The sequence below is a fragment of the Pseudophryne corroboree genome, chromosome 2 (assembly GCF_028390025.1).
Source record: "Pseudophryne corroboree isolate aPseCor3 chromosome 2, aPseCor3.hap2, whole genome shotgun sequence".
Classification (NCBI taxonomy): domain Eukaryota; kingdom Metazoa; phylum Chordata; class Amphibia; order Anura; family Myobatrachidae; genus Pseudophryne; species Pseudophryne corroboree.
The window spans coordinates 366,543,115-366,554,705 of NC_086445.1; positions in this window are offsets into that span (position 1 = coordinate 366,543,115).

Here is an 11,591-nt window from a genome sequence, read left to right on the forward strand (position 1 = left end):
CCACAAGATGATATCATATGCAGATCGACTATCAATCTTTGTAAAATTCCAATGCGTACCACACTCACAATATATATTGTGTCTGTCCACACATAAAGGTATCTTTTACTGTAATACGAAAACGGAATCTCTCATATATAGATGCGTACCGTACTCACTTCTCCACAGGTATTGATCCTCACATCACAGTTTCTTTGTCAGGTGCTCCGCAACATATCCCTCCTCATATAATAAATCGTAGGAATGGGATGTATGTAAAAAGGGAATTTTATTAAAATATATACAAATGGCAATTACCATACATAAATAAACCTCTACTGATTATGATGGAAATCACAGGTACAGCCGTTGGCCGAAAACAGCAGAATCCTGCCTGATGTTAAACCACCAATTCTCAGAGGGGAAAATAAATGATGGGTGAGCCTGCACTCTTCCAACGCGTTTCTACCCGCTAGGGGTCTTTGTCAAGGAACAAGAGTGCAAGTGTAACAAGCATATTTAAAACCAAACACCGGAAATTGATGCAAATACGTTTTTCATTCAGAAAACGGGTTGCCATGGCAACGCATTTCCACGTGTACCCAGCATTCCCCATAATCCAATTAGTACTACTTCCTCTATAAATAGATACGGACTTTCAGTGTCAGAAGTAACGGGCACTTCCGCCACGCGTCACCATGGGAACCGTTCCCCGGACTGCGCGGCACTTCCGCCCCTGAAAGACGTAATTTCCGCCGCCCGTCCCCAAGGCAACCTATCTCCATGGTAACGCGTTAGATTACATCAGACGGTGTCTAATACATATTTGACTCGGCTTTAGCCCAGTAATACTTCTTATTTTTAAATGTTTAAATATATGTATTAGCCGATCTTAAATGAGATGGTACATGGTCTCCATGGCAACCCGCCTTCAAAAACAACATTACACATTGGCCCTCATTCCGAGTTGATCGCTCGGTAATTTTCATCGCATCGCAGTGAAATTCCGCTTAGTACGCATGCGCAATATTCGCACTGCGACTGCGCCAAGTAATTTAACAATGAAGATAGTATTTTTACTCACGGCTTTTTCTTCGCTCCGGCGATCGTAGTGTGATTGACAGGAAATGGGTGTTACTGGGCGGAAACACGGCGTTTTATGGGCTACCGTTTCCGGAAAAAACGCAGGAGTGGCCGGAGAAACGGAGGAGTGTCTGGGCGAACGCTGGGTGTGTTTGTGACGTCAAACCAGGAACGACAATTACTGAACTGATCGCAGATGCCGAGTAAGTCTGAAGCTACTCAGAAACTGCTACGAGGTGTTTACATCGTTCGCAATTTTAAGAAGCTAAGATTCACTCCCAGTAGGCGGCGGCTTAGCGTGTGTAACTCTGCTAAAATCGCCTTGCGAGCGATCAACTCGGAATGAGGGCCATTATACACAATAAAAAGAAAACATTCCTTTAAAAATATAATCATTTAAAATACATAAGTATAAGAACTTCTAAGGTCCAGTTTCCTTCAGAAACCATCTCAACTCGAATTCGTGATTCAAGCCATCTGGTGCCATGGTTTGCAAATTAAATATACATTGCATTTCATTTTTGGCTAACCTACTATCTTTGTTATTGTTGCGCCACTGATCCTTTGTTGTTTCAATGCCCCAAAAGGCTACAATATGGTCAGTGGAGCAATTATGCGTTATCTTTCACTCCAAGCATCCAACGAAGCCAGTAAAGTGTCCAGGGGGTCACTCCTAGAGGAGGGGGTACTATCAATCTTTCACTCCAAGCATCCAACGAAGCCAGGAAAGTGTCCAGGGGGTCACTCCTAGAGGAGGGGGTACTATCACAGGTAAGGAGCGGCAGCCACCGTGCTTACCCCTCCGCCGCACGCTGGGTCTCTGGGGCTGTCCCCCAGGTGGACTCCGGCGTGCGGCCGGTGTCTCTCCGGACCATAGGCGCCGCCATTGTGCCCGCCGTCCACGTGGGCGGTATGGAACAATGGCGATCTGGAGCTACCTCCACCAATCAGAGGCAGGGCGGGCAGTTCAAAAGGAGGCACTAGGCAAAGCTCCGGCGCCTGAGTATCGTCGCTGCACAAGCTATCCCCAGGCTCACGCTGCAGTTCATGGAGGAGTGTTTCCCAGCTCTCTGTGTTCCAGTGCTTCCAACATTACAGTGTGTTCTTAGCTCTCTGTGATCCTGTGCTTCCAGCATTACAGCGTTTCCAAGCTCTCCGTGTTCCAGTGCTCCCAGCATTACACTGTGTTTTCCAGCTCTCTGAGTTCCAGTGCTTCCAGCATTTCAGTGTGTTTCCCAGCCCTCACTGCACTCATTTCTTCATTCAGTGTTCTTCAGCATCATTCACAAGTTATCACTCATTTCTTCACTCAGTGTTCTTCAGCATCGTTCACAAGGGATCACTCATTTCTTCATTCAGTATTCTTCAGCATCATTCTTAAGCATTAGTTACTTATAAAGCTGCATGAGAAAGACCTACATCCGACCGTCTCTATTTCGACCAAGCTACGGTTCCTCTTCCTGACCATCGGAAGAATCCCCGAGTACCCAACTATCTCATCCCAGGTCTGTGACAAATATATGGTTTAAAAATAAAGTTGTTTTTTGAAAATAGTTTCCTCATTACCCAAACATCAATGGTGCAGCATTGGGGTACAGTGGCGGTGAAAACACATGGCCATTAGCGGGTAAAAGTAAGTTTGGGCCAGTGAAACACAGGGTGCAGCATTGGGGTACAGTGGCGGTGGAAACACATGGCCATTAGGGGGTTAAAATAAGTTTGGGGCCACAGAAACACAAGGTGCAGCATTGGGTTACAGTGGCGGTGAAAACACATGCCCATTAGGGGGTTAAAATAAGTTTGGGGCCACAGAAACACAAGGTGCAGCATTGGGTTACAGTGGCGGTGAAAACACATGGCCATTAGCGGGTAAAAGTAAGTTTGGGCCAGTGAAACACAGGGTGCAGCATTGGGGTACAGTGGCGGTGGAAACGCATGGCCATTAGGGGGTTAAAATAAGTTTGGGGCCACAGAAACACAAGGTGCAGCATTGGGTTACAGTGGCGGTGAAAACACATGCCCATTAGGGGGTTAAAATAAGTTTGGGGCCACAGAAACACAAGGTGCAGCGTTGGGGTACAGTGGCGGTGAAAACACATGCCCATTAGGGGGTTAAAATAAGTTTGGGACCACAGAAACACAAGGTGCAGCATTGGGGTACAGTGGAGGTGAAAACACATGGCCATTTGGGGGTAAAATTACTTTGGGGTCACAGAAACACAAGTTGCTGCATTGGGGTACAGTGGCGGGGAAAACACATGGCCATTTGGGGGTTTTAAAATGACATTGGGCCCACATAAATGAATAAAATGTGAACTATAATTTAGAATACATTGGTGGTCAGTGTGATTACATTGGTGGACAGTGTGATTACATTGGTGGACAGTGTGCTAGGTGGACAGTGATACTGGTGGTCAGTGTGGATTAAATACATACTTGGGGCCATGGAAATCCAATCAAATCCAATTGATGCGCTCTCCTTCTCCTGCGTCGTAGCATGCTGCTGATGCTGCTGCTGCCGCTGATGGGAGTGTCCTGAGAATGCCAGTCAACTTCCCATGATATATTGCATGCGATATATCGCAGGCACAAAAAAAACACACCTTTTTCCATACGATTCCATGTGATTACGATATATCACGAGTGCAGCACTTGCGACCTAGGGGTTTCCGACACGACACTCACAGGAACGCGCATCGGATCGGATGGAAAACACATACGATGTGACACTTTTCATCCAATATATCGGACCGAAAAGGTAGAAATCGCAGGAAATCATCCATTATCGCTCTAGTGTATGGGGACCTTAAAGGTGTGTACACACGGTGAGATTTTTTTCTTACAATTTTGACTATATATTCAAAATCGTAAGGAAAGTTAGTGCAGATCGCAAGATGAAAGTCACCTTGCGATGCCGATGCGCGGTCCTGCGCAGTCGATATTGCAAGCATAGATAGACTGTGCAGGCAAGTCAATTTTGACTATCTCGTAGAAAAGATAGTCAAAATTGACACTTAGCCAAAATCGGACAAAGCCAGTCATTATAGTATCTTCATGCTTCTGTATTTTATGAAAAGTTGTTCTGTACTCCATTGTTTTCTGTACTATATTATGCTATGTATCTGTTAAGCGCCTTGAGTCCTATTGGAGAAAGAGCGCTATATAAATAAAATTATTATTATTATTATATGCTTGCGATACCGGCCTAGTCCCGAATCTCACCGTGTGTATGCACCTTAACTTAGTTTTTGTGAGGGTATACTCCAAAAGCTGGGACTCTCCCCCTTTGGTGGACACTCTCTCCCCCTTTGGTGGACACTCTACTGTGCCTAGAACCAGAGATATCAGCCTTCCAGCAGCTGGTCCCTGCTCCAGCTCCAAGTGCTTGGTATGCAGTTTTGTATTTTCATTGGTGGATTGCTCTGGCTCTTGAACTATGATCCCCAAGTCTCCAATATTTCCTGAAATGAGAAATCTATTTCCAGGAAATGGAGATATCTACAGTTAAGAAAGCTGCCCTCCCACCGGAAAATGATGAATATTAAGGCCACTCCGCCATCCACCCCTCCCCTGCATATTAAACACTAGAGCTATTAAAAGGTGCTATCATACTGAGGCTTCTTATACTATGCTGGAGGAAGAGAAATAATGATGCACACTCCTAGCACTAAGAACAATGATAATAAAAATAATTTCAATAAATCCTCACAATTAACATGGAGTATAAGTGAAGTTCTTAGCACATATTTGCGCAAATGTGTGCTAAGAACTTCACTTATACTCCATGACTACCATGTTGCACATGCGCAGTAGGACAATCACAGGGAAGATGGCTGCCACTCCATTTCCTCGGAGACCGTGCACATTAGACTCTGGCACAGTGCTAGGGTTTGCATACGGGTCTCTTCCTCTCATAATATGCCCCTGCACTGACCAATGTAGTAAAAAAATGAAAATACCAAAATTGATATGCAACAATGACAGTCCTGGTGTCCCCTCAAACTCCGCTTAATAAACAAGCATATTTTAAAGATTTTTAAATGTAACTAGACCACATACCCTAAACCTTTGTTTTACTACTGCAAGCAAATGTTTTTTGAGGTAGTGACATGGACTAGGCAAATAATGAGTATTGCTGAGTGAGTGTGGCTAAGAATTGTTTGATGTTCCTTTTTTATTTATGCATGTTGGTAGCTATGCTATGCTAATTAAAGCTATTGACATTTGCAATAGGATACTGCATGTTTTTGTTTTTTACACCTTTCATGACACATGTATTCATACGGGATCAGCATGAAATACCGATGGACAGGATGCCGGCGATCAGAATACCAACATCGGCATCCCGTCCATCAGAATCCCAACAGCCCCCCAGAAATTACCCTAACCCTCCCCTGCCCTCTAACCCTAACCCCCCCCCCCCCTCAGTGGTGCCTAACCCTACCCCTGGCCAGTGGTGCCTGACCCTAACCTACCTCCCCCGCTGCCTTAACCTAACCCTCCCGCTTGGTGCTTAATCCTATCCTCTCCTTGTAAGTGTCTAACCCTAACCCCCACTCCCCAGTACCTAACCATGCCCTTCCCTTCCCTGCATTGTAACCCTAACCCCCACTGCTAATGCATAAACCGAATCTCCTGTTCGGGATTACAGGCATCTGTATTTTCACACTGGGATTCGGAGGACCGTCGGGATTTTGATGCCGGCATTATGCCGCCTTTCGGGATTCCGGTGTCGGTATTTTGCCCGCCGGGATCCCATCCGGCGGCATTTTAACTACATCCCATATGAATGTGTGCTTTTCCTCCTGCTGTATTTGCATCTTAAGGATAAATGATTTGGGACTAGAATAAATATGCAGCATATACTCAGACATTTTATTTATGTTGTATAATCTCCTTGACTTTATATTACATGAATTCATGATATCTCTAAGGAACACTATTACATTTTGAGTGACTGCCTAAAAAAAAAGATAAAACCATTGCTTACAGTGTTTCACCCTCACAAAATGAAAACCTGGCATCAGAGGTAATTGGTTAGAGACCAGGATGCCTCATACAAAATTGTTTTGCTTGCGGTGGGAAATATTTGGTTACTAAAGACATCCATCATGGCTGACAGGCTTAAATTGGCAACTTAGATGTGTGTTCCATTTACAATTCACATGGCTGTTCTTGAAACATTAAACCTGAGTGGTAATTTGAATTTGACAGAGGATTGCTAGTACAATCGTTTCTATAAAAGATTTTAAGAAGCAATATCTTTCTGTGTGCTGCAGCATTGAATATCTCAACATGTTACACATTTATCTACATTAGACAGTGATGTAATGTCCAGAAAATGACTGTGCTGTTTCTTTGTATATATACTTTGTGTGATTATTGTAGTTAAAAGGTGCTTTCCCTATACTATGTGATGTGAGCTACAGAAACGGAATATAGACATGTGGTAAGATGGCACTGTACCATTGATGCAGGCTATAATGATAAAATATGTCCTGCCCTGGTAAAGGAAGAATGTGGTTGAAGCTGTGTCAATGGATGAATACTGCTCCTTTATGGTGAGAGTCAGAATTGAGGGAAATGTACAACATTTTACAAATTGAATATTCAATTACGGGGGATTGGGAGACCACGCACAGGCTGTTTTATAAATGGTAATGAAAAAGCAGCCAATAAGAAATAATATCCCTTATGTGTTAATACAAATATTCTGAATATTCACCTCTCTCTACATTTGCCCTAAAGTGCTTCAGCAAGGATTCCCAGTCCTCAATAAAACCCAAAAAAAAAAAAAAACCTGGTAATGTTAGTGACTCACCCAACACTGTAAAAAAGTAATGGGAATAAAATGGTCATGGGGCCTGATTCAGAGGTGGATGCAGTGTCTTACCCTTTTCGTATAAAAAGCAGGGGTTTTATTGATTCTTACCCATTATTCTGAGATTAGTGAACAATCTGGTCGGGATAGTATCGATATACCAGCAGTCACCATCCCGATGGTCAGAATGTAGACAGCGGCATCCTGATGTTCAACATCCTGAGGGATCCCGGTGAGTATTTTAACCCTTACCCTAACCCACCCCTCCTGGAGCTTAACCCTCAAATCCCGCTGCCTAACCCTAGCCCTCCCTGTGCAGCCTAACCCACCCCCTAGTGCCTAACCTTAACCATAACCCTAGTACTTACCATCGAGATCTGTTGGGATCCTGACCGGAGGGATGCAACTGTCAGTATTCTGACAGTCAGGATGGTGACTGTCGGGATATTAACTACGTCCTGTCTGGTCAATAGGGGGCTTCTAACCTCAAAAAGAGGCACCTTGATTTTTTTTTCAGCTTTACACATACCTAGGAGAGATTTCAATAGTAGTGGTTACAGTAGAATATAGCCCAGCTATCTAGTGCTGGTGCTGACCGAGTATTTAAGGGAGGGCGTGCCAGGTCAATTATTAATGTATTTATCTTTAACACACAGCAATGTACATGCAGACATTTAAAAAAATGGAGCTTTGAACCTCTATGAAGTGGCTAAACTGTGACTGATGCACCATAGATGTAGCTCTATTGTGAACTCAACCTACATTTAGCTTACCGATTCTGGTTCATGATTCCCATAAACGTTCTATCAATAACACAATTGAGGTCTCCAGTGTGCTCAGCCGCTTAGCCCGCTGTAAAATATAATCATGACTGGAGTTCTCTAGAAAATGACAATGCTGCATTTTTTTATTTTTTTTAAAGAAGTGATAGCAGAATTAAGCAGACCTTATAGATCTCACTCATGATCCAGTCATTGGCATTTCTATAATGAGTGCAGTGTGTGCAGTGCACACTGGCCCCTGGGTCCAGGGGGGCCACACTGCACACACAGCTTTCAGAATTTAATACTTACCTCTCCTGAGTCCAGCTTCGGAGGCTGCTGTTGCGGCAAAAATCGCTGCCAAAGTGGCCACTACGCATGCGCAGTAGCCCACTTGGTCTCCAGTACATAGCAGGCGCCATGTTTCTAGAGACCTGCGCATGCGCAGTAAACTCTGGCACTATGCCGGAGATTACTGCACTGTGCACTGGAGGGGGCACACCCGGAGGTACACATGGGCCCTCTCCTCTGTTAAAGTGCCCCTGGATCCAGTGCTTACAACCCTACTTTTTCAAACTAATTTTAAGTTTACTGTACCTTCAGAAATTACATATATTCAGCAATTTATAGTGTAATACATGTATGAGCTTACAATATGCTTTCTAGAAGAAGAAGAGTTACACAAGCTACAGTAATTCCCCTTAAATAAGATGAGATAGTTTGAGTTGTACTTGTACAGTGTCTATAAGGGTCCTGAAGTGAGCTATAATTCTTTGAGAATTAAAGATAGACTTTGTGAAAAACTTGTCTAGAGCCTGCACTTACAGTACAACAGGATTATGTCATACATTACATCACATGAGAACCTATGAGTGTGTCCGTTCTACTATCGCATAATAAGATTACTTTGAGACATATCCTTTGAATGTACATATGTGTTTTAGGATTATGATCCATTTATATTTTCATGATCATCACTGTTTATTTATGAGGCACCACAAAACTCTGCAACACCATATTATGGAATGTAACACCTATCCTGAAACATCTCCACTGAATATATTAGATACTGTATTCTGCATAATGACTGCAGTGTTATTTACTTCAAGAAAGAAAACAAATGATTTCACCCTGCTGCCAACTTTGACTGATTAGTGTATTTTTGAATAGACTGATTTTATCTACATGTCTTAGACCATCAACCATTGATACAATGCTCATCATATTTGTGCTTCTTGGCTTGCATTTTTCATAGTGTGAATTAGCATAGACCTGCACAGAACTAGGGCCCTCATTCCGAGTTGTTCGCTCGTTCTTTTTCATCGCATCGCAGCGATTTTCCGCAAACTACGCATGCGCAATGTTCGCACTGGACTGCGCCATGTAAATTTGCTAAGAAGTTTGGTATTTTACTCACGGCATTACGAGGTTTTTTCTTCGTTCTGGTGATCGTTGTGTGATTGACAGGAAGTGGGTGTTTCTGGGCGGAAACTGGCCGTTTTATGGGTGTGTGTGGAAAAACGCTGCAGTTTCTTGGAAAAACGCAGGAGTGGCTGGAGAAATGGGGGAGTGTCTGGGCGAACGCTGGGTGTGTTTGTGACGTCAAACCAGGAACGAAACTGACTGAACTGATCGCACTGGAAGAGTAAGTCTGGAGCTACTCAGAAACTGCTTAGAAATTTCTATTCGCAATTTTGAGAATCTTTCGTTCGCAATTTTGCTAAGCTAAGATTCACTCCCAGTAAGCGGCGGCTTAGCGTGTGCAATGCTGCTAACAGCAGCTAGCGAGCGAACAACTCGGAATGAGGGCCTAGATTTGCAACTTTGATGCAATAGTAATGGAATGTGACTCCCAGCCTGATTGTAAACTACAGTCGCTGCTACAGCAGACATATTGTAGCACAGAACTGCCAGACAATAGTAAAGTTGCATCAGCGACGGAGGCATTTTATGCTCTATTTGATCATTCCGCCTGCTCTCATTTTTATCAGTGATTACTGGCACACGCAGAATTTCTTTCTATACTACAATTAGAATACACTCTAAGAACATGTAAATATCATATAGGGATTTCCTCCTCTGAAGTCACTGTCCATCATGTTACAGGGATCTAACTTAGGCCCTCATTCCGAGTTGATCGCTCGCTAGCTACTTTTAGCAGCCGTGCAAACGCATAGTCGCCGCCCACAGGGGAGTGTATTTTCGCTTTGCAAGAGTGCGAACGCCTGTGCAGCAGAGCAGCTGCAAACACATTTTGTGCAGAACAAGACCAGCCCTGTAGTTACTTATGCTGTGCGATGATTGCTGCGACGAATGACACGGTAATGACATCAGATACCCACCCAGCAAACGCCCATCCACACCTGCGTTTTTCCAAACACATCCATAAAACAATCAGTTGACACCCAGAAACTACCACTTTCTGTCAATCTCCTTGCGATCGGCTGTGTGACTGAAAGCGTCGCTAGAACCTGTGCAAAACCACGATGCTGTTTGTGCATTGCGGTGCATACGCATGCGCAGTTTTGCCATTTTTTTAACTGAACGCTACGCAGCGAACAACGTCAGATAGCGAACAACTCAGAATGAGGGCCTTAGTTAGCTTCTATGAGGAAGTGAGCGACAATCTTGATGTGGTTTATTTAGATTTTGTAATTTGCACTTCGATACAGTGCCTCACAGGAGACTTATCATCAAATTAAAGGAGCTTGGCCTAGGAAATACTATTTGTACATGGATAAGTAACTGGCTGGATAGCAGGGTACAGCGAGTAGTGGTCAATGGGATGTCCTCCAGCTGGACACCAGTAGTCAGTGGAATACCCCAAGGGTCTGTACTCAGGCCACTACTGTTCAACATATTTATCAATGACCTAGAAATAGGCCTGGAAAGCACAGTGTCAATCTTTGCAGAGGATACTAAACTGTGTAGGGTAATTAATTCGGAAATAGATGTGGAGTCTCTACAGAATGACTTATCTAAACTTGAAATCTGGGCGTCTAAAATGGGGAATGAGGTTCAATATAGAAAAATGCAAAGTTATGCACTTTGGGACTAAAAACAAACTTGTATCCTACATATTAAATGGGGAAAATCTAGGGGTAACAGTACTGGAAAAAGATTTGGGGGTACTCACTGATAAATAATAGGCTTAATAACCGTATACAATGTCAAAGTGCAGCAAAGAAGGCAAGTAAGGTGTTAGCGTGCATAAAACGGGGAATTGAGACAAGGGATGAGAGTGTAATCCTGCCGCTGTACAAATCATTGGTACGTCCGCACCTGGAATATTGTGTTCAATTTTGGGCACCACATTCCTTCACTTCCTCAGTGAAAATGATCAGTAATCCTGTCATCAAATCTGATGTAAAGGTGGGTGCAGAATCGCCTGCAGCTGCATGTTTTGACAGTTGTCCATCTGTGATTCTGCATATCCAATACAAAGTCCTTCCCTTGTGTATATCTGTGCATCTGAATGTGCAAGGACTGCGATGCCCACTTGCAGCATTACTACACACAGTAATACCGATTGGTGCGTCCTTAGACCTACAGCAGGTGCAGTTTCTGTCCGAGTATAGCCTCTTATGTGAGTGGTGTGCGTTGTCACTTGCAGTGACAATTCCATGCCACGCCCATCTCAGTGCATGCGATAAGACACCTCCTGTCACTGCCCAGAAATGCCCGCTTGCAATACTCTTCGCCATATGCCTGCAACTGTGACTCTGTATGGTCAAAATCAGGATGGCAATAAATGCTCCACTATGCCCGTCATTGTCAGTGCATACACCTCTGAATCAGGCCCTAAGTGTTCTTCAGATTAAGAGAAATGAAGCAGACAATGTAGTATTAGAATCTTACAACTACCATTGTGTTGAACATAACCAACGTGCTCTTCAGGACAGCTTCAGCTACTGTACCAACTACTACTGAGATACTGGAGCAGTCTT